At 45.6% G+C, this 22,426-nt stretch overlaps 1 protein-coding gene across 1 annotated transcript in view; it reads left to right on the forward strand.

Moving 5' to 3' along the window:
• Positions 1 to 3,963: 3,963 nt before the first annotated feature.
• The window catches only part of LOC135056777 (neurotensin receptor type 1-like), a 96,639-nt gene continuing 78,176 nt past the window's right edge, over positions 3,964 to 22,426 (forward strand). The window contains exon 1 of the mRNA XM_063962350.1: positions 3,964 to 4,034. The gene's annotated coding sequence lies outside the window, so the exon portion shown is untranslated. The remainder of the gene's footprint in view (positions 4,035 to 22,426) is intronic.

Consider the following 22,426-nt stretch of genomic DNA (forward strand, 5'->3'; position numbering starts at 1 on the left):
TTCGTTATATTTTTCTCGCAACGGAGCGATTAGTCGCTAATGTGCATGCGCAATGCCCGCAGTGCGACTGCGCCAAGTAAATTTGCTATGCAGTTAGGTATTTTACTCACGGCATTACGAGGTTTTTTCTTCGTTCTGGTGATCGTAATGTGATTGACAGGAAGTGGGTGTTTCTGGGCGGAAACTGGCTGTTTTATGGGTGTGTGCGAAAAAACGCTACCGTTTCTGGGAAAAACGCGGGAGTGGCTGGAGAAATGGAGGAGTGTCTGGCCGAACGCTGGGAGTATTTGTGACGTCAAACCAGGAACGAAACTGACTGAACTGATCGCAGTTGCCGAGTAAGTGTGGAGCTACTCAGAAACTGCTAAGAAATGTCTATTCGCAATTTTGCTAATCTTTCGTTCGCAATTTTGATAAGCTAAGATTCACTCCCAGTAGGCGGCGGCTTAGTGTGTGCAAAGCTGCTAAAAGCAGCTTGCGAGCGAACAACTCGGAATGAGGGCCAAAAAACGGCCAGTTTCCGCCCAGAAACACCCACTTCCTGTCAATCACATTACGATCACCAGAACGAAGAAAAAACCTCATAATGCCGTGAGTAAAATACCTAACTGCATAGCAAATTTACTTGGCGCAGTCGCACTGCGAACATTGCGCATGCGCATTAGCGACTAATCGCTCCGTTGCGAGAAAAATATAACGAACGAACAACTCGGAATGACCCCCAGTGTTGGAAGTGTTCAGTGGCATTAAAGTTTGGTTACAGCAGAAAGCTTATGTAGTAGCAGAAATTGAAGTTGAAGGAGGTGTTAGAAATGTATCACAGCAGGCCAAAAACATAGTACTCCTTGATTTGTCCGATATTAGTTTTATTTTCTGTATGCCCATAAACAAGACCCTGCACAATAGTGGATAACTACGGGCTCACTATCATCTCAATTTATTCACTACTACACAGACCCAAGTTGCACCTGCTGTGGTCTGCGGCCATCTCTGAAGCTGGCCCAGTATTTACTAACGCTGTATCATGGTTTTATCTGACAGAAACGGGGACATATACAACTACCAAGTAGACAGCAGTCAGTTTTTAAATAACTTATTTAAAAATAGAAAGAGTACTGAAGATGTAGGAGTATAAAGTGGAAAGTGTAGAGTCATACAAGTGGTTTCATACTTTACTGCTACCAATTTTGTCCTAGATGAAAAGAATTGTGGTTTCTAGAGTCAGAGATCGATTGGAGTGAATTGTCTATCGATTACTGCAGAGACTCTTTTCATTATCTACTGTATGCCATTTCTTCGTTTTTTTTCCTTTTTGTCTCCATTTTTCTTTTACCTTCCATATCAATCTTTGCTGCTAATCTCGGTTATCCTTTTGATTGTCTAAAAGTGGCCGCAGATCTTCCTATATATAATGGTGTGTACACATGGTGAGATATTTTCTTACGATTTTGACTACAGTACATAGTCAAAATCGTAAGAAAAGTTAGTGCAGATAACAAGGTGAAAGTCACCTTGCGATCCCGATGCAATGCCGATGCGCAGTCTCGGGCGGTCAGCATTGCAAGCATAGATAGACTGTGCAGGCAAGTCAATTTTGACTATCTCGTAGAAAAGATAGTCAAAATTGGCACTTAGCAAAATCGCACATAGTCAGTATCGCAAGTCATTATGTGCTTATGATACTGACCTAGCCCCTATCGCATAGTGAGAATCGGGGTAGGCCTGAATCTCACCGTATGTACACACCTTAAGGTAAATAAATACACAATTATGGTTTTAACAACAAACAACCTGTGGTTTATACTAGGGGGGCATAAAAGGTTAGTGGTTTTGGGGCAGGGTTCCAATGTATGGATCAGTGGTTCCCAAACTCGGTCCTCAAGGACCCCCAACAGTTCATGTTTTCCAGGTCTCCTTGCAGAATCACAAGTGAAGTAATCAACTCCACCTGTGGATCTTTTAATATGTGTCAGTGAGTAATGAATATGCCTGTGCTCCTGCTGGGTGACCTGGAAAACATGAACTGTTGGGGGTGATTGAAGACTGAGTTTAGGAACCACTACCAGATACACATATGACCCCAGTGCCAGACACACATATGCTCCCAGTAGTGCCAGATACATATATGCCTCCAGTGCCAGATACACATATTGTATACCCCCACAGTGCCAGATACACATATGCCCCCAGTGCCAGATACACATATGCCCCCAGTGCCAGATACACATATTGTATGCCCCCACAGTGCCAGATACACATACGCCCCCAGTGCCAGATACCCAATGTAAGCTCTCATGAGCAGGGTCCTCTTTCCTCATGTGCTTATCCTTTTTCTTACTTTAATGATCTTCAACTGCACCAAATCCAGCAGTCTTCTGCCACCTGCTAGTTATTTTAGTGTCATCTGCTGATGTTTATTTACCCTGTACTTGTCCTATATTGTTGTCAACTGTAAGTTGCTGTTTTCCTGTTTTGATTATTTTTTTATGTAATCTGTAATTGGGCGCTGCGGAACCCTTGTGGCGCCATATAAATAAAGTATAATAATAATAATATGCCCTAACAGTGCCAGATACCCATATGCCCCCAGTGCCAAATCCACATATTGTATGCCCCAGTGCGATACCCATATGCCCCAACAGTGTCAGATACACATACGCCCCCAGTGACAGATACCCATATGCCCCCAGTGCCAGATACACATATGCCACCAGCGCCAGATACACATATGCCACCAGCGCCAGATACACATATGCCCCCAGCCCCAGCAGTACTGCTCACCGTTGCCACCTCTGCTGTTCCCGCTGCCTCCGCTGCTGAGAGGGTATCCGGCGTCGGTCATGTCAGGCACCATTTCAGGAGCTGCTGTCGGTCCACGAGCTGATTGGCTGATGATCCAGCGCAATATTTGAGTTGTATGATGGGCCGGCCGATGGCCGCCCTTAAGAGTCCAGCGCCCCATGTGGCTGCTCCTAAGGAACATGCCTCGAGCCGGCTCTGGGTAGCGATGAAGGCACTTTGCCCGAAGCATGGCGATGAACCAAGCCCGCGAGGATGTACATTTGTAATAATTGTGGTCACATATGATGAAAGATAGAAAACGAAACCCAAAAAACTTTAAAACTTGTGTTGACCTTTTTTGTCAACCATTTTCATGTCGACCTTTTGACCGTGTCAATCTTTTGTACCTGATGCCCCTTTCTGCTGTCTACTTTTTCCATGTCAGCCTTTTGGCCATTGTTGACCTAATGCATGTTTACCATATGGGGTCAACCCGTTGGGGAAGAGGTTTCCTGAATGGATCTCTGGAGGACAGAAGACTTGTTCATTTAGGGGCATATTAAGAGAGAAAAGGACCTGTATATAGAATCTGCCTCCTCCTCTCTCTGGCTGGCATCGCATTACCGAGCACTAGTAGGCTCTCGTGCTGTGCCAGAATCTACTGCACAGGTCTCCGGGAATATGGCGCGGTGGCCATTTTCCCAGGGAATTTTCTACGCGCATGTGCAAAATGTCTGGAAAATGGCCGCCGCAACATTTTTCTGGTGATCTGTGCAGCGCTACCACTGCCGACGCGGCACTCTGGAGAGGTAAGTAATGAAGGAATGGATCAGTGCAGTGATGTGAGGCTTCAGTCATACAAATGCAGAAAGACTGTATTGTCAGATGCACCATCAGCACAGTGCTGGCAGATGCCCATTATCTGTACCACACAAGCACAAGAAGCTGCAATAATGCAAGGACTATTCAGAAGTAATGTCAGATTAGCAGCTTCCAAACAGTTCTCTCAGGTACAGGACAATTATCTACAGTATTCCCTGCACAGCACAGGTGAGCCTATAGTTTCTATAAGCAGCTGTGTAGCGTCAGAGCTTACACTTCATGGCAGGAAGTCTCCTAGCAGAACATAGCAGCCTCCTACAACTATCCTGTCACCACCGCATGTACTATAGTAAAGGCATTCTGAATGCAACAGCTGAGGAGAGGAGTCTAGATTACAACAGCACAGCATCACCTCTGGGAAACAGCTGAAAGTAAGGCACAATCCATTTCTTATCATATCTTAATCATTGTAGTCATGCATAAATGCATTTTATATTAATATCATTTTATTTTGGCACTGTCTGTGTTGTTTTGTGGAATCTGATGGTCAGTTAAAAAAAATGTTTTTTTTCCCCTCCTATTTCTCTCTGTTTACTGCTTATTATAATTTATCATGGATATGCATTGATATAATTATGGTAAACATATTCTTGTTATTACATTAAGGGGTAGTGTATTTTCAAAACCCTCAATTTTTGTCTGCCAGATTTAAGAGGGCAATAATATTCTATTCAGAACAAGTCTGTTTTTGCATTTGCTATTAATTCCCTTTTAAATAGACCCAATAATTATGTTTTCTCACGGCTGCTATTGGAGTTAATCAGTAATTAATAGGCTCATTTATCAATGAGTGATAAGTTTCAGTGTGAGTGATCAATTGCACCATCCAATCAGCTCCTAACTGCCATGTTACAGACTGTGTTTGTAAAATGACAGTTAGTAGCTGATTGGCTGGTGCAATTGATCACTCACAGTGAAATGTATCACTCGTTGATAAATGAGCCCATAAGTTCCGCCAGGATGTGCTTATATACACACACACAGGAAAGGGGCTCTCTGCGATGTGTGAAACTTTACTTTCGCTTCCTTTTGCCCGCCTCGCTACTGCGCACATGCGTGAGTAGAGAGTGCCTAGGAGGAGGGATGCTACGGATCCCTCCCCCGGTACTTTTTGTGATATGTAGCCTGTAGACTTACAATGGTTAATGCCATCTTCAGATGGCATTAGCTATGGGGGACAAAGCTCCTAAATTAGGTTTCTAAGCTCCTGCTGTGGCGAACGATACCCGTAAATCTCCTATATCTGCTGCGCCCCCCTCCCCCAAATACATCCGGTATCCGGACTCCAGGTCGACACTACTTAGGTTGACACCAGAAATAGGTCGACACGGATAAAAGGTCGACACGGACAAAAGGTTGACATGAGTTTTTCAAATTTTTCTTCATTTTTTTTAACTGTTTCATACTTTACGATCCACGTGGATTACGACTGGGAATAGTAACTTGCCTGAAGCATGGCGAGTGAAGCGAGCCATGCGAGGGGACACGGTACACCAATTGGGGTTCCCGGTCACATAACGAAGAAACCCACACCCAAAAAAAATATTAAAAACTCACGTCGACATTTTTCCATGTCGACATTGTTCAAGTCAACATCTCCATGTCGACCTATTTCTGGTGTCGACCTAGGGTGTGTCGGCCAACTGGTGTCGACCTAAGTGGTGTCGACCTAGATACTGTAGACCTTGAGTCCCAGACCCATACATCCAAGGAACATCTATTGTTCGCGGATATCCCCTGCTGGAAAACAGGTGTTTTTCGGAGGATTTCCTGCAAATAATTGCTAAATTGGCACCTCAGTCATTTAGTATTCTGTACATTTATCAAGGTGTTTTTTTTTTTAAATGCTAATTTTAGAAAATTCTTCCCACAACCCAGACTTTGTCTGCCACAGTATAATATGTTGTTTGCAGAATACAGTCTTGCATGCTAAATCAGTTTTCATCCTTCTAAATGCATTAAGTTGTGTAAGGAAAGGTACATTGCCTTCTCTGACATAGAGATGTGTACTTCGCTTATGTTTAAGTGACCCAAATTATCTGCTGTGGAAAACCACTATTCAGTATAATTACTGGAGCTGCTCCTGTGAGGTACAGCTAGAAGAGGCTTATTATATTGTTCCACACAGGTTACTCCAAGGTAATTTTGTTACCATAATGAATATAAATTGGTTATATACATATACTGCACAATTCTATTGCTTTGTAATTATCACTGTGGTACTCATGAACAGAAGAGTTGGGCAAATAACAGCACATCTTGTACAGCAGATGTTCACAACAAAACCGTATGCATTTTGCACCTATGGGGTCTATTTACTAAAGCCTTGGATGGAGATAAGGTGGACCAACCAATCAGCTCCTATCATTTTTTTTTAACCCAGCCTGTAACATAGCACTTAGGAGCTGATTGGCTGGTACTTTATCTCTTGACCGCTTTATCTCCATCCAAGGCTTTAGTAAATAGACCTCTATTATGTACCTTACACATAGGGGTACATTTACTAAGGTGGGGATTTTTTAGAACTGGTGATGTTGCTCATAGCAACCAGATTCAGATTCTACTTAACATTTATCTAGCTGCTTCTAGAAGATGATAAAGTGAATCTCATGGGTTGCTATGGGCAACATCACCAGTTCTGAAAAACTCCCACCTTAGTAAATTTACCCCTTTGAGAAGCAGAACAGGGAATTCGGGTGGAGTGCAAGCATTGGCAAATTACTGTAAGGACGTATTCAAACAAATGCATCCATGCACAGCAAACATACATGTGTGTCAGGAGGCAGATCACATGCGACTGCTTCTGATTGGCTGAATGCATGTTGATCCCTCCCACTGACACTGTAGCTATTATTATTGGGCTGCTGTGATTTATTTGCATTATTTGATATTAACAGTCGGTCCGCAGCCCAAAAGCATTCTCTCATATGATCTTTTAAAGGGGAAGACACTAGATGTTTGTTTTTAATATCCAGACTATATTGCATAGTACATACTTACCTACTTTGCTGCCCCCTCCTCCGGGAGGAGGCAGCGTTGTAGGTGCATAGGGGCGTGGTCGACAGCAGGTTGGGCATTCTGGGGGTGTGGCCAACAGGGTAGTGGACAGTCCGGGGGGCATGGCATCATGATCACATCATTGTGGCTCCGCCCCCCGCTATGCAGTGCCGAGAAAAGAGGTGCTGTATAGCGGGGGGCGGAGCTACGATGACGCGATTCAGCGCGAATTGCGTCATCGGACCCCCTCGGACCGCCCACTTGTTCTCTGCTGCGGGCGGCCTTGGAGGGTCGTGGAGGGGCAGCACGGAAAGCGGGAGGCTTGCCTACCTTTCCGGGGGGCCGGGAGGGCCACACGATTTTCGGGAGCCTCCCGGCCATTCTGGGAGGGTAGGCAAGTATGATTGCATATGAATTGGGTACTGTAACTTTAGCATGTGCCACTAACACTGTAAAATCACATTTCCTGGTGTAAACTAGCTGCATGTGGGCATATAAATCAAGCTTTGTATGCTGAGCATAATGTGACTGTTTTGTGCTAATTTTGAGCCTCATTCTTAGCATACGCGAACAGGTCCTGCAACACAGGACACAGTGATTGACAGTCTGATGTCGTTTGGGGGTGGAGAGGGGTCGGAGACGGACTCCGTTTCTCCAAATGGAGGCGTGTCTCCGTCGTTTATGGGGAGGGAAGAGGCCAGGGATCTCAGTGGCTACACAGAGATTTCCTGGCCTCTGTGATGGGTCATTGGGTACCGCAAGCTGCCCGATGGCGAGTCCAATGCTCCGATGCTGCATCCTAGGATGCAGGTTGGATCACTACTGCAGCAGGAGGCGTCTGCTTGTCATAGATCCCTCCTGCTGCATCACCATACAGCGCTGTCACTGCTGCTTCCAAAGAAGTGATAGCACCTCCAACCACATCTGAATCACGCCTTTACGCCTGCAGTTTTTGCAACAAAATCCTTCCAACTCCACAAGAGCCAGTGCGCATCCAATACATTTACATCACCTGACACAGAGGTATAATTTGGGAATAAATTATCTAGATTAGGGATCGTAAATGATTGATTGGGACGATGCAGCAAACCTTGTAAAGAGAAGAAGTGGAGAAGTTACCGATAGCAATTGTGATTGGTTGCTATGGGTAACTTATGCACTTTTTCTCATTAGAATGTTTGATAGATCTCACAAAAAAAAACCCACAAGGCAGCTGGCATGCTGAAGCATATTTTACTGCCATTCATGCTATTGAATATTCATATTAAAAACATTTATTCAGAACAGACTTGAAGCTATATTTATCATCACATGCCAGCTTCGCCCCATCAAGGGGTAACAGTCATCTCTGCCAGCAATCCGCATGGGGAAGGCTGTTTAAAAACTTAACTGACTTTATTTCCCCTACAAAACCAGTCAGAAATTGTCAGTTTCTTTTTTATTACTTAATAAAGTTTAGAAAGTATTTTTAATAGAATATTAAATCTAGGGGGATTTTTGCACCATGCCCCCCCGTGTCCGTAGGTCCCCATTACAAAGTATATTCCCACTCCTCATTGGCAATATACCCCCCAGTGGTCTCAAATCCCAATAACAGTAACCCCTAAAGCCCCTTAGTAGTATAAAAAAAACAATGTTTTATACCCCCTACATGTTAAAAGCCCCCTCCCCCCAATACCCTGGGATTTTTTTTTATTATTATTTCACCCCTCCCCCATTTAGAATAATTTAAATACTTATCTGTAGTCCCCCTCCCCCCCCCCCCCATCTCCGTGGGTATGTACTCCCCCTCCACATACACACACTTTCCCCATGCAGAGCACAGTGGAGCGTGTGCAAGAGAGACTGATGATCACCCCCCCCCACCCCCCCCCACCCCTGCTGCAGCTGCTCTCTGCACACACAGAGATCAGCTAAAATATGCAGGGAGAGGAGCAAATTTTCCTTCCCTCCAGTGTGCTTCCCGGAGCATGCACTCCAGAATGCCGTCAACACCAGGGACGTGCTGTGAGCTAAGTAGCTCAGGAGACACTGACTAGCACCAGAGACAGATTTACACGCAATATATGAGCCAAAGTGTACATCTGGGCATTATACACAGGTGCAGCAGTATAAACTCCTGGAAATTTGGTGAGTTTTGATCAGAGATGTACGGAAAAGATAGGCAGGGGAGGCGCTGCCTCACCTGCCATAGACTTCTTACTCCAGAGTTTTGGCTATAAAAATTATTAGAATAATGCAAAGAAGATATTTCAAACATACTCTTTGTATCTTTCATATATTTTATACAGTCAAATCTCTGGCACAAACGTTAGTATGTCAGGAAAGGCTCTACCTCACCTGCCTCACCCCACCGCATGTCACTGGTCCGCACGGCAACCAATGGCGCAAATCTGGCAGTGATGCAGGCAGTCAGAGACCGCTGCTTCACTGCCAAGTCCGGGGAGCAAAGGTGGCAGAGGGCAGAGGGGGCTCCGGAGAGCATGGGGCTGCGGACAGCGGGGGCAGAGCGTTGCATGTGATACGACCAAGCTAAGTACACCTGCTCCGGTTGCATCACATGCATCCATGCCAGCTAAGTCGTTAAGAAGGATCCTGGTAGTATGTGTAATGGGTCAAGTAATCTAAAAGATGCCACAGAAGAGAATCCTAATCATAATACTGCTTCAGCCAATACACTCCCAACTGTCACTTTTCAAACACATGACAGTTGGGAGCGGATTGGCTGGAGCACCATTTATCATGCTCAACAAGTTTTAAATACGGACAGTACGGATGGTGTAATGGTTAGCATTACTGGCTCACAGCACTGAGGTCATGGGTTCGATTCCCACCATGGCCCTAACTGTGCGGAGTTTGTATATTCTCCCCGTACTTGCGTGGGTTTCCTCCCACAATCCATAAATATACTGGTAGGTTAATTGGCTCCCAACAAAATTAACCCTGGTGTGAATGTGTGTACATGTGACAGGGAATATAGATTGTAAGCTCCACTGGGGCAGGGACTGATGTGAATGAGCAAATATTCTCTGTACAGCGCTGTGGAATATGTGTGCGCAATATAAATAACTGGTAATAATAATAATAATAAATAAGTAAACCTCACAGGTAAATGGCCCATCAAGTTAACTCTTATCACTCCCGGACGATGTCGCTCATCAGCCTAGGGAGACTTTTGTGATAAATTGCGCTGACGAGAGATTCATATATTGCGGTAATAATGAAAAAAAAATTATACCTATTGCCACGTATGCTGGTACGTATTTTGCCCAATTAAGGAATGATAATTAAAAGCTGCCTCCGCATCACAGTATCAGTGACACGTAAAGCCCGCTTCATTCTGTGCCAGCGATATACTTCATATGCCATTCAGTTAGTCATGGAAATTGACTCATTTTACTGACGCTGCTGTCACTTCAGGGTGCAGTACTTGCAGTACACACTGACCTGGCCATCAATCCGCAGCACAGTATTCGTATTGATTAGTTTTCCCCTAGAGCCAAACACTGGTAATGTTATTTCCAGGGATCACAGATTTCCCAGATGATTCTCTGAGAATACTCAGTATCATTGTACTGAGAGGAGAGAGATGATGAGAAATTAGCAGCAGCAGGCCTCCTAATCAGGGTGACACTTTTGAACCTAGCTAATGCACTGATAAGTGAAGAGGTCCAGTATACTGACCTGCCGGCTACTGGTATGATGAAGGACTTCTTATTCTCCAGGAAATGCCTAGAAGTGTTCAAGTGTTCTCTGGTCCTAATTCAGATCTGATCGCAGCATCAAATTTGATAGCAAATGATCAAAACCATGGGGGTGATTCCGAGTTGTTCGCTCGCTAGCTGCTTTTAGCAGCATTGCACACGCTAAGCCGCCGCCTACTGGGAGTGTATCTTAGCATAGCAGAATTGCGAACAAAAGATTCGCTAATTTTCTCGTAATGATTACCCCGCAGTTTCTGAGTAGCTCCAGACTTACTCTGCCATTGCGACCAGCTCAGTCCTTTTCGTTCCTGGTTTGACGTCACAAACACACCCAGCGTTCGCCCAGACACTCCCCCGTTTCTCCAGCCACTCCTGCGTTTTTCCCTGGCACGCCTGCGTTTTCCGCAAACGCCGTGAAAACGCTGAGTATCCGCCCAGAAACACCCACTTCCTGTCAATCACACTACGATCACTTCAACCTTGAAATTTCTTTGTTCTGCCGTGAGTAAATCTACTAAGTTTTGAGCTAAAGGAAAAAGGGAGACTAAGCGCTCCGGTGAGTAGCACTGCACTGTGATTGTCAGCAGCTTCTTGTAAAGGGAATTGCCAATCCCTTAACCACAAAACTATCAAACAAATAACAAGTGGCGCTTGACAATCAGAAAGTTGAAAACATTTATTTTAAAAAATATATAAGAATTACAACAACCTCCCAGGGGTAAATAACAATGTTAAAACATCACAATAATATATGTATACACTGTATTGTAGCTACCTACGTGTTCAAACTATAATATAAACACCAATTGAAGATGATCTTATTTACATACAATTAATTATTAGTAGCACCTGGAAGGTCATAAAACGTGCCGGGTTCAGTATGTGCACAAAAGTATAAGGCTGTTAAATGCTTTATCAGAACAAGAATCACTCACGGCTGTGTGCTTTTGAAGAATTGCATATGTCACGGATTATTGGCAGTAAACGGCTGGTGCAGGTAAAATAAAAAGAAATTTAGATGCACATATACCGCTGGGCAGGAGCTTCTTCGGTCCCTGCTCCCTGGTGTTGTCCCGTTGTCTGGGTAGAGACACACACCAGAGCCTCAGCGGATGGAGTTGATGCCGCGCCGTGCGGGGAGTCCCGATGAGCCGTCCTTACCCGATCCACACCACCTCCGGTACCTCCGTACTTTCCAAACGGAGACAATCAGCTGGTATTCCGGAGTTGTTATGGTGATCGGTCCGGGTGTATTCGGCCAGCAATCGGCCTTTCTTAGATGAAGCAGACACCCGGTGTAATCTCCGTGCACCGGTCTGCGCCGGGCTGGGTAGGAACGGCACCTGTGACTTCTACCGCCCCAACATGAGATGGGCGGCTGGGGCTGTAAAGATGAAGACTGCAGAACGAGTGTTCCTGGCTGCAGTAGTCAGAACCGGGCTCCTATGCACGGTTACTGGGTCAATTAAAAGCAGACAGCAGTGTTGATCCCTGAAGTGCAGAGCCTGTATCCTTAACGCGTTTCAACGCCAGCAGGGCGTCTTTTTCGAAAGGCAGGTATACCTGGAAGTAGGAGTGTTCAGATCTTATACCTGCTCCACAGGTGGAGCTGATTGTCAGTAATTAAATTCAGCCATTCTAGATCATCAATTTAAATGTAATGTTTTAAGCTCCTATTATTTTGGAGCAAACATGCACATTCATAAATAAAACATTACTATAATAGTACCATAATACAGTAAGAGGTAGCACAAAATGTACTGCATAAATAATACATACTGTATAAAAGAACCCAAATAGAATATGAGACTGGGAATACATATCTTTATTATAAGGGATATATTGTGGCAGTCCATAATTACCACACTAATTTGCATATCTGTAAGTATGTACTTGTGATTATCCACAAGCAGTATTAGATGAGGCCTTGGTTTATGCTTTCAAACTTGTGAGAAAAGATATGCTTGCCACTAAGGATGATGAGAGTCATGCTGACATACAGGAATCTGGCCATCTAAGTGGTGTGAACTTTGAGGTTAACGATGGAGTCAGATATAGGTTTGGGGATAGAGATAAAAATAAAAGCAAAAACAAAACAATAAAGAAGAACAAAGATAAATACAGTCTAGTATTTAAGTCAAAATTTAAGCAAGGGGACGTGGTGCACTATTTGGGGTTCCTAGTCACATGACGGAGAAAACTACACCAAAAAAACATAAAAAACTGCATGTCGATCTTTTTTCATGTCGACCTTGTTCAGGTTGACCGAATGTCCATGTCGACCTATTTCTAGCGTCGACCTACCCACTGTCGACCAATGGGTGTCGACCTAATTGCTGTCGACCCTGAGTCCCATACCCATCTCAGATACCCTAGTGGAATCTAGGAAGGACCCGGGTAACCTGCGGTGTGAATGGGACCCGTTTACGCTAAAAGCCTATGTAGAGCTGGCTCACCGTCATTTGGAGATGATGCCATCTTCAAGCATCAGCAGAGAGAAGAGCCACCACTAACTGGGGTCCAGCCTGCGGTGTGAACGGGGTTTTAAGCTGCTGTGACACGGCTTGAAACCAATTACGCCGTTGGGGGGCCCGGGGCATTTAAAACAGGGGGGCCCGAAAGTCTTCCCCACAAACTAATCATACACACGTGTGAACATACATAATTGAATCCCTGTGTCATGTCTCTGGGAATAAAGTGGGATAGAGGTCAGACAGAGAATGGAGGCTGGACAGAGGATGGGATGGTGGAGGCAGCGCCGTTCCTACCGGTGGGCGAGCCGTACGAACGCATGGGGCGACTGCTGCGATACCTGATGGCTGCTATTACCTGCTCTCCCTCCTCCTGCCCATAGTACTCCGCTCAGTGGGCGGAATTTCGCAAAATGACACTGTTGCGTTGCGACATCCTGACGCAACCACGTCATTTCGGGAAACTCCCCCCATCGAGCGGTGTACTAAGGGTGGGAGGAGGCGGAGCAGGTAATAGCAGTGCTGTCGCCAATGAGCATTACACCCTTGGCTACGAGCATAACACCCAGAGCATGAAACCCCTTGCAATGAGCATGGAACCTAGAGCATGAAACCCCTGGCAACGAGCATCGAACCCAGAGCATGAAACCCCTGGCAACAAGCAGGTAACTTACTCTGTATACTCTGATGATGGAATTAAAGGTTCCGAAATGTTAATACTGCATACATGGTGGATGCAGTGTCTTATTATCATTTAGTAGTCCGCTGAGTGCAGCCTCCATTTGCAAGTTGTCTCACTGCTGTGAAACACACACACACACACACAGTCACACACACACACACATATATACACACACACACACACACACACACATATATATATATATATATATATATTATATATATATATATGAATATATGTGATTGAGGACAAAAACACTGGCTTACTTTTCTAGGTCGAAGTTACTGGCTCCATACACTGCACTGACTGCAGCATGCTACTCCAAACACAATCACATATGCCGGTTCAATCATGTGTGGCTCGGGCTCGGCTGCCCGCCATCTCCTCTCCTCCCCCCGGCCGGCTCCTTCCGGCAAGCCGCGCGGCCAGTCAGAGAGCCGGCGCAGGCTTGAAATCCGGGCGCTCACTGAAAGCACAGCACATAGCAGGTGCGGCGCTGTCAACGTGACGGCTGCTAGCCCCTGCTTTTGAGGCACTGCAGATCGGTGTTTAAGGTCCGATCTATGGTGTGCGATGGGGGGCCCTTTTAGATCGGGGGGGGGGGGTACTTACCCCCTGTCACCTCCCCTTAATCCGGCTCTGCTTGAAACCGTGTTCAATTCCCAGGTCGGACCCAGGTTTTTGGCGGAAAAGGTGCATAACATGATGTGATAATAAAATATACAATTTTGGGGAATTTTTTGGTGAAAAACCTTAGTTAAGTGATTAACAACGACTTTGGTTTAAAAGATAAAATAAACTATACATACAGATGCAGAGGCGGAACTACCACCAGTGCAACCAGTGCGTTGCACTGGGGCCCGCCTCTGTCCAGGGGCCCAAAGCATGTAATGAGTCAAACTGACTCATTACATGCCGCTGCGTGCTGCGGGCAACCGCTGCCCGCAGCGCACAGCCGCCCAGAGAGGAGAGGAGCAGCGGTACGGGGGAGAAGGAGGAGGAGGGAGCCGAAGGAGGGAGCCGCAGCAGCGCTTTGTTACTGGTGGAGGCGCTGCTGCTGCTGCCCCTCTGCTTCACTATAGGCTGTCTTCCGAGAACAGCCTATAGTGAAGCAGAGGGGCAGCAGCAGCAGCGCCTCCACCAATAACACAGCGCTGCTGCGGCTCCCTCCTCCACCTCCCTCCTCCTCCTTCTCTACTGCCCGGGAATCGCACCGAGGAGCCTGAGCCAGCGGAGAGGGTAAGTAAAATTCTTCCTTTCTTTCTTTCTTTCTTTCTTTCTTTCTTTCTTTCTTTCTAAAAGGGGGACTGTCTGCCACAATGTGTAAAAAGGGGGAATCTGCTTGCCGCAATGTGTAAAAAGGGGGAATCTGCCTGCCGCAATGTGTAAAAAGGAGGAATCTGCTTGCCGCTATGTGTAAAAATGGGGAATCTGCTTGCCGCAATGTGTAAAAATGGGGAATCTGCCTACCGCAATGTGTAAAAAGGGGGAATCTGCTTGCCGCTATGTGTAAAAAGGGGGAATCTGCTTGCCGCTATGTGTAAAAACGGGGAATCTGCCTGCCGCAATGTGTAAAAACGGGGAATCTGCCTGCCGCAATGTGTAAAAACGGGGAATCTGCCTGCCGCAATGTGTAAAAAGGGGGACTGTCTGCCGCAATGTGTAAAAACGGGGAATCTGCCTGCCGCAATGTGTAAAAAGGGGGACTGTCTGCCGCAATGTGTAAAAAGGGTGAATCTGCTTTCCGCAATGTGTAAAAAGGGTGAATGTGCCTGCCGTAATGTGTAACAAGGGCACGCTGTCTGCCGTAATGTGTAACAAGGGCACGCTGTCTGCCGTAATGTGTAACAAGGGCACGCTGTCTGCCGTAATGTGTAACAAGGGCACGCTGTCTGCCGTAATGTGTAACAAGGGCACGCTGTCTGCCGTAATGTGTAAAAAGGGCACGCTGTCTGCCGTTATGTGTAAAAAGCGTACGCTGTCTGCCGCTATGTTTAACAAGGGCACGCTGTCTGCCGTTATGTGAAAAAAGTGTACGCTGTCTGCCGCTATGTGTAACAAGGGCACGCTGTCTGCCGTTATGTGTAAAAAGGGTACGCTGTCTGACGCTATGTTTAACAAGGGCACGCTGTCTGCCGTTATTTGTAAAAAGTGTACGCTGTCTGCCGCTATGTGTAACAAGGGCACGCTGTCTGCCGTTATGTGTAAAAAGGGGACGCTGTCTGCCGATATGTGTAAAAAGGGCACGCTGTCTGCCGTTATGTGTAAAAAAGGGGGACGCTGTCTGCTGTAATGTGTAAAAAGAGGAATCTGTCCGCCGTAAGGTGTAAAAGGGTCTCTACCTGGTGTAGTGGTGCTACTGTGCGGCGTAATTTGAATAATGGAGACTACTGTGCACCGTTTTATGAATTGGTATTATTTTGTGGCCACTCCCCTTCCCCACGAAGCCACGCCACTATGTATTTTTGCGCACGCCTACGGCGCGCACTGCCCCTGTTTTGCATGCAGGGGTGGGGCTCCGATGCCGTTTCTTGCACACAGTGCTAAAATGTCTAGTTACGGCACTGTTGCTAGGTATCCACTTCCCTGAGCAGGTACCCCTCACCAGATCCTCTCCAGGGGTGAGGGGGTGGACTTGGATGGGATAGGGGGGGGGGCAAGCCATTTTGTCGCACATGGGCACACCGCTTGCTAGTTCCGCCACTGTACAGATGTTTGCATTTTTAACAAACAAATAATTTGTCTATTTATTTAAACCATGCAGAAGTAGGCAGACAGTGTCCACCTAGGAAAAGTAGGCTGGTCCGCTGAACATGTTGGTTAGCTGTGTGGGCCACCCTTTTAGTTGGGCAGGCAAGTTGGACAGTTCATTAGTACGATGGTGGTTGGAAAAATTGGGCAGATGTATGACCAGCATTACTCTCCCAATCTGCATTGATACAACCCCATGCCAGATGTCAAAACTAGAATTGCTCAATGAGGAGATGCCGCTGATAGCTTTGGGGATGGGGCCGGCTCTTACATCAATAGGCCCCCACCCCCGCTGCAGGTCAAAATACCAAAATTTGCAGGCCTGCAGTAAGGGGTTGGAACTAGAATGACACGATTTGCATAATTTTAACTCCGCCCCCTACCTACAGACCCAAGATTACCCATATTATCTCCCCATTCTTCCCACAGCTTTAGGAAGTGGGTGGGAATGCAGGCGACCTGCCTACTCTTCTAGGAGGACAGATCTCTCTCCACTTATGTTATAGTGAATTACTACAGTCACTGCTGACTGCTGTCCAAGTTTTCAAAACCCCTTCAGCTGAAGAGTCTTGAGGGTCTGTTCATGAAGCAGTGAAAAGTGTGGAGGAGTGAGCCAGTGGAGAAGCTGCCCATGGCAACCAATCAGCTGCTACATGTAATATTATAAAATGCACGTGATAAATGTTACCTCAACACTGATTGGTTGGGCAACTCAATACTGAGCTACAGCTCTCCCGGAATGGCTGGGGGGCTACCAAAAATCAGGTGGCACTACTGGCCCCCCGGAAATGAAGTCAAGTCTCCTGAAAATGGTCAGATGCCCACGCCACACCCCCCATACATTTGCCTGCACCACCCCCGGCAACCGCCCGCACCCCACCCTTGAAGACCAAAAGGGGTGGAGCTGAATCACGTCATTGTAGCCCTGCTCCCCCCTTCCTGCTTTACATGCCGATAATCTGTGAATTGTAAAGTGGGGGGGCGTCTCCACTCCCCCGCATCAGCCACATACGCCGATTTCCTGCCACCTGTTGAAGCGGACTGGCTGCCTCCTCCCAAAGGTGGCATCCACAAAGTATGTAAGTATGTTCTGCTGTAGTAGGTAAGTATGTTCTGCATATATAAAGAAAGAAAAGAGAGCAGAAGTTGTTTTAAGGAAATGCACTAATATCTCCTATATAATAGCCCAGATCTGTAGCTTTGTGCCTGTGTGTATAATGCTGGGCATGGCTAGGAGCTCTCATTGGGTTAGTGGCAGGTCTATCACACCCTGTCCACAGCTGATTGGGCGAGAAACGCCCTCCCACACAGGTTACATCCAATGGGAGGTTCTGCCCTTTGCCTGCTGTTTTCACAGAGCAGGATTAGCAATGGGACTGATTGAGCTGCAGCTCCAGCCCCACATCCCAAAATAGTCCCACTTAGAGATGGCTACTGACTCACTGTCTCAACACAGTGACTCGAATCATCAGGAAGTATGAATGATGCGAGTCACTCACTGTTTTTTTTTAAAATAAATTTCTTTATTAGACAGCCATAATGTCACAACATACGTTACTAGGTATTACCGTACAAGAGAATTCTGCAATGTCACATAAACAAGTTCAAGAATGTACAGAATATAAAAATTTAAAGGCTGTACTGTTTTTTTTTTTTTATAGGAGAAGAAAAAAATAGAAATATTTCACATCAAATAATGCAAATACAGCTGTCTAGGACGAGTAGCAGTAGGGGTCGCGGCCCACCTAGGTGTACCACTTTCCCCAATATCAGACAACTGTCAGAAAATGAATCAAATTTCACAGCTGTTAAAAGGAAGAAGAGATAGAGAGGAAAAAGGGATAGATATAGAAATGAAAGTAAGAGAAGCAGAGCAGAGGTACTATTGATAAGTGGTGTATGTTGCCGGGGACAGGGGGGGGGGGGGGGAGGGGGTTGGGAGAGGGGACTGATAAAGTCCATATTCCGGATAAGGAGAGTAGGTCATGGTCGTGGAGTGAGTAATGTGGTATGCGTTACCCTAATGTGGGGGATCGAAGCATAATCTGGGTCTCCCAATGAAATCTATCGTCCAGTCTACAGGAGGTCAAGTGATAATTCCCACTATTCGACTAGTCCAGTACCACGTTGTGTCTCGGAATACCTTCCAGATACAGTCGCGTCTGTCTAGGGGCAAACTCTCTATATAGGTCCCCCATTTCTTATGGAAAAGCATCACTCCATTTTCAATTTGAAAAGTGGCCATTCGCCTCTCACAGAATAGTACGTCTAATAAGGCAGATTCCCATTCCCCCACCGATGGAGCAGTTTTATATATCCAATGTCGCAGTATCATCTGTTTCGCCACCGTGACCATCACAGTCAGCAGAGGGATCACAGGGGCCAGGTCAAACCGCAACAGCCAGGGCGAAAAGTCTGCGAACAGCAACGGGCCCACCTCTTCAGGCAGAGGTAATTTAAGTAAACGGGATAAATACTGGAGAATCTTACGCCAGAACCGTTTAATTTTCCCACATAACCAAAGATTGTGAACCAGGGACGCTCCACTTACTCCACATTTAGGGCAATTGCTCGACTCACCAGGGCGGAAGTGTTGTCTTTGAGAAGGGGCTATATACATTCTGTTCACAATCCTTAAATGTATTTCTTGTAGTGCAGCGGATTTTAGAGCCTTTAGGACTAGCTCAGTGTTTGCAGAAACCCCGCCCATCGCGGGTGCCTCCGGGAGCTCCCGCTGCCATGAAGCAGAGAGAGGGGACCAAGAGGGGGCTGATATCTCAATCAGGTCACTATAAAGGTAACGAATTTTGAATGGATTATGTCTGCAAAAAGTGAGAGTGTCGAGTATTGTTCGAGTAGGGGCCTTTTTGCCTAAGGGGTCATCTAGGGAGTTAATATAATGGCGCGCTTGGAGGTACATAAAGAAATTAGAATGGGGCAAAGAAAATCTGTCACGTAGTTGCGTGAAGGAGAACATCTGTCCACCAGGGTCAAATACATCTCTGATAGAATATATTCCCTTACATTTCCATGTGTAGAAATGGCGATTATCTAATGAGGAGGGGAAATTAGGGTTGCCCCATAAAGGTATGTATGGTGACTCAAAAGGGTTAGTACGGAATAGTTTATGAGTGGAGGTCCAGGCCTTATAGGTATCCCAAAATAAAATATTAGTCCTAAATTCCTGGGGTAATTTAGACAATGGTGTGTGGAGCAAAGCTGCAGGGGAGTAAGGGAAAAATAGCGCCTCCTCCAATTCCAGGTTCGTAAATAGATCTGACCGGAGCAGCCAGTCTGAGGCGAATTTAAATAGTGCTGATCTAGCAAACATCATCACATTGGGCATACTCAGACCGCCTTTTCGTTTATTAATATAAGTTCGGGTCTTGGGCATGCGAGGTCTAGCATTTTTCCAGATAAATTTTGAAAACATTTGTGTGCAAAGTAGGGAGTCTTGTTTATTGATCGTAACGGGGAGCATCTGGAGCAAATAAGCCAGTTTCGGGAATATAACAGTCTTTATTACTACTATCCTGCCTAGTAGAGACAGTGTGAGGTCTTTCCAGGTTTCTAAACGTGCTTTAATTTGTTGAATGATGGGTGTATAGTTGAATAAATATAGCCGGGAGAGTTCTGAGGGAATATAAATACCTAAGTATTTTAGTTTAGTAGGGGTCAGCGTGAATTGGGAAGTGAAGTCATTATAGAGAAGGGGGTCCTTTATGTTAGTCAGAGGGAGTAATTCAGATTTATGGGTATTTATGCGATAACCAGCAAAGGCGCTGAAACAATGTATAGTGTCAAAAATAGCTGGTATCGAAGTACGGGGATTGGAGACAAATAGGACCATATCATCCGCGAATAATCCAAGTTTAACCTCCCTTTTCCCTACCAAGATCCCCGAAAGGGCCGGTAATCGTCTCAGTGCTATAGCTAGCGGTTCCAAAGCTGCCGCAAAAAGCAGAGGGGATAAGGGGCATCCCTGTCTAGTCCCCCTATGAATCATTAAGGGTTGTGATAGATATCTATTAGTGAAAATTTGCGTGGATGCATTATGGTATATAGCGTGTATAACGGCAACGAATCGGTCAGGAAAACCGAAACGTCGGAGTGTCTCAAACAAGTGGTCCCACGTCACCAGATCAAACGCTTTTTCGGCGTCTAATGACAGTAGGAAAGCGGGATCACTCGTCCCCTCCGTCTCCAGTGATTGTAGTACCGTCAGAACTTTACGAATATTGGTCACCGAGTGTCTGCCGGAAATAAAACCGGTTTGATCTTCATGGATTATTTCAGGCAGGATAAATTTCAGTCGATCCGCCAACAGTTTAGTGAATAATTTGTAGTCTACATTAAGTAAGGAGATAGGGCGGTAAGAGGATGGGAGGAGCGGGTCTTTACCTGGCTTGGGTATAACTCGGATCAGGGCCGAGTTAAAATAGTGTGGGATAGTAAGGTTGGAGAAAATGGAATTAAAAAAGGCTGTTAGAGAATCCACTATTTTAGGGGAGAGTAACTTAAAGAATTCCCCAGATAAACCATCAGGGCCCGGGGTCTTCAGTGGTTTTAGGGCTTTAATAGCCTCTGTCACTTCAATGGCTGTAACAGGAGCCATAAGGGAATCTGACTGATCCGGGGAGATCTGAGGTAACTGTAATGTGTCCCAGAAGGAGTTTTTAGTAGGCTGGTCGATATCGCCATGTGAGTAGAATTCACTATAAAAAGAGTGAAAAATATCAGTGATTTGTTTCCCTTCGGAATGTATCTCTGAGGTTGAGTCCCTTAGAGCTGTTACATGTTGGGGTCCCTTATCGGATTTAAGAAGATTGGAAAGCATTCGGCTAGGTTTATCCCAGTATTGAAAATATTTATACTTTCCTGCAATAAGGAATCTATTGTCCATTTGTGTCAGAGTATGATCAAACTGAGTCTTGGCGTCTCTATATTTCTGTTTGTTAGCTAATGTGGGTGAGGATTTAAAGGTTTGAAATGAGGAAGTTAGTATAGATTGTGACTCCCTATATGCGGCGTCTTGGTCCCGTCTGTGTTTCGTCATGTATGCAATTATATCTCCTCGTAAGACAGCCTTAGCCGTCTGCCAAAACAGAGCAGGGTCAGACGTGTGATCAGAGTTATTAAGAACGTAAGAGTCCCAGGAAGTTATCAACATATTTTTGAAGTCTGGAGAAGCCGCCATTTTTGCAGGGAACCTCCAATGTGAATTATTACCCAAAGTGAGTTTACCTTGTAGTACAATCGATATAGGGGCATGGTCTGAAATGGTTATGGGGTTAATGGTTGCCTCAATGACCCTGGGGGACAGATCGGTGGAAACAAGAAAATAATCAATACGCGAAAAGGAATTGTGAGTGGAAGAGTAATAAGTATACTCCAATTCCACAGGGTTATGAAGACGCCATACATCAATCAGTCCCAGCTGTGCAGACATGTAATCCAGATTAATCCCGGGAAGTCGGGTCCTCTGAGACGAGGCACCCTTCTTGTCCAAGATCAAAGAGGACACCATATTCATATCTCCCCCAACAATAAGAGAGGTATGCGAATATGGGCGTAGAATATTCGTTATTTCTAGATAAAATGATTTGTCATAGACAGCCGGGGCATAGACATTACACAAGGTAATTCTGGTGCCCTCCAAGGTGATATCTAATACAATGTATCTACCCAGAGGGTCGATGATCTGATGATGAATATCAAACACCACCCCCTTACGGATAAGGATCGCTACCCCCCTCGCTTTTGAAGAGAAGGAGGAAGAAGCTACAACTTCTTGTCTAAGCATGGTAAGTTTAGCATGTTCAGCAGGGGTCAGGCGTGTCTCCTGGAGCATGGAGACATCTGCTTTTATCTTATTTAAGTAGGTAAGGATACGTCTCCTTTTTATAGGAGAATTAACGCCCCTAACATTCCACGAAATTATATTAAGTTGCGACATCTACACCATCGGTGGGGGAACACAGAAGGACAGTACCTGATCCTGCGACGAGAGACCACCCTACATAAACAATCCAGAGTGTCATAAGCATGGACAATCCCCATCCCAATCGGCTAGGCATCTTCAGGCAAGAGGGAAGAAAGAAGAAGATAGAAAAAATCAGAAAGGTGAAAGAAAAGTAGAGACAAAGGTTAAGACAAAA

The sequence above is a fragment of the Pseudophryne corroboree genome, chromosome 3 (assembly GCF_028390025.1).
Source record: "Pseudophryne corroboree isolate aPseCor3 chromosome 3, aPseCor3.hap2, whole genome shotgun sequence".
In the NCBI taxonomy this organism is placed as follows: Eukaryota; Metazoa; Chordata; class Amphibia; order Anura; family Myobatrachidae; genus Pseudophryne; species Pseudophryne corroboree.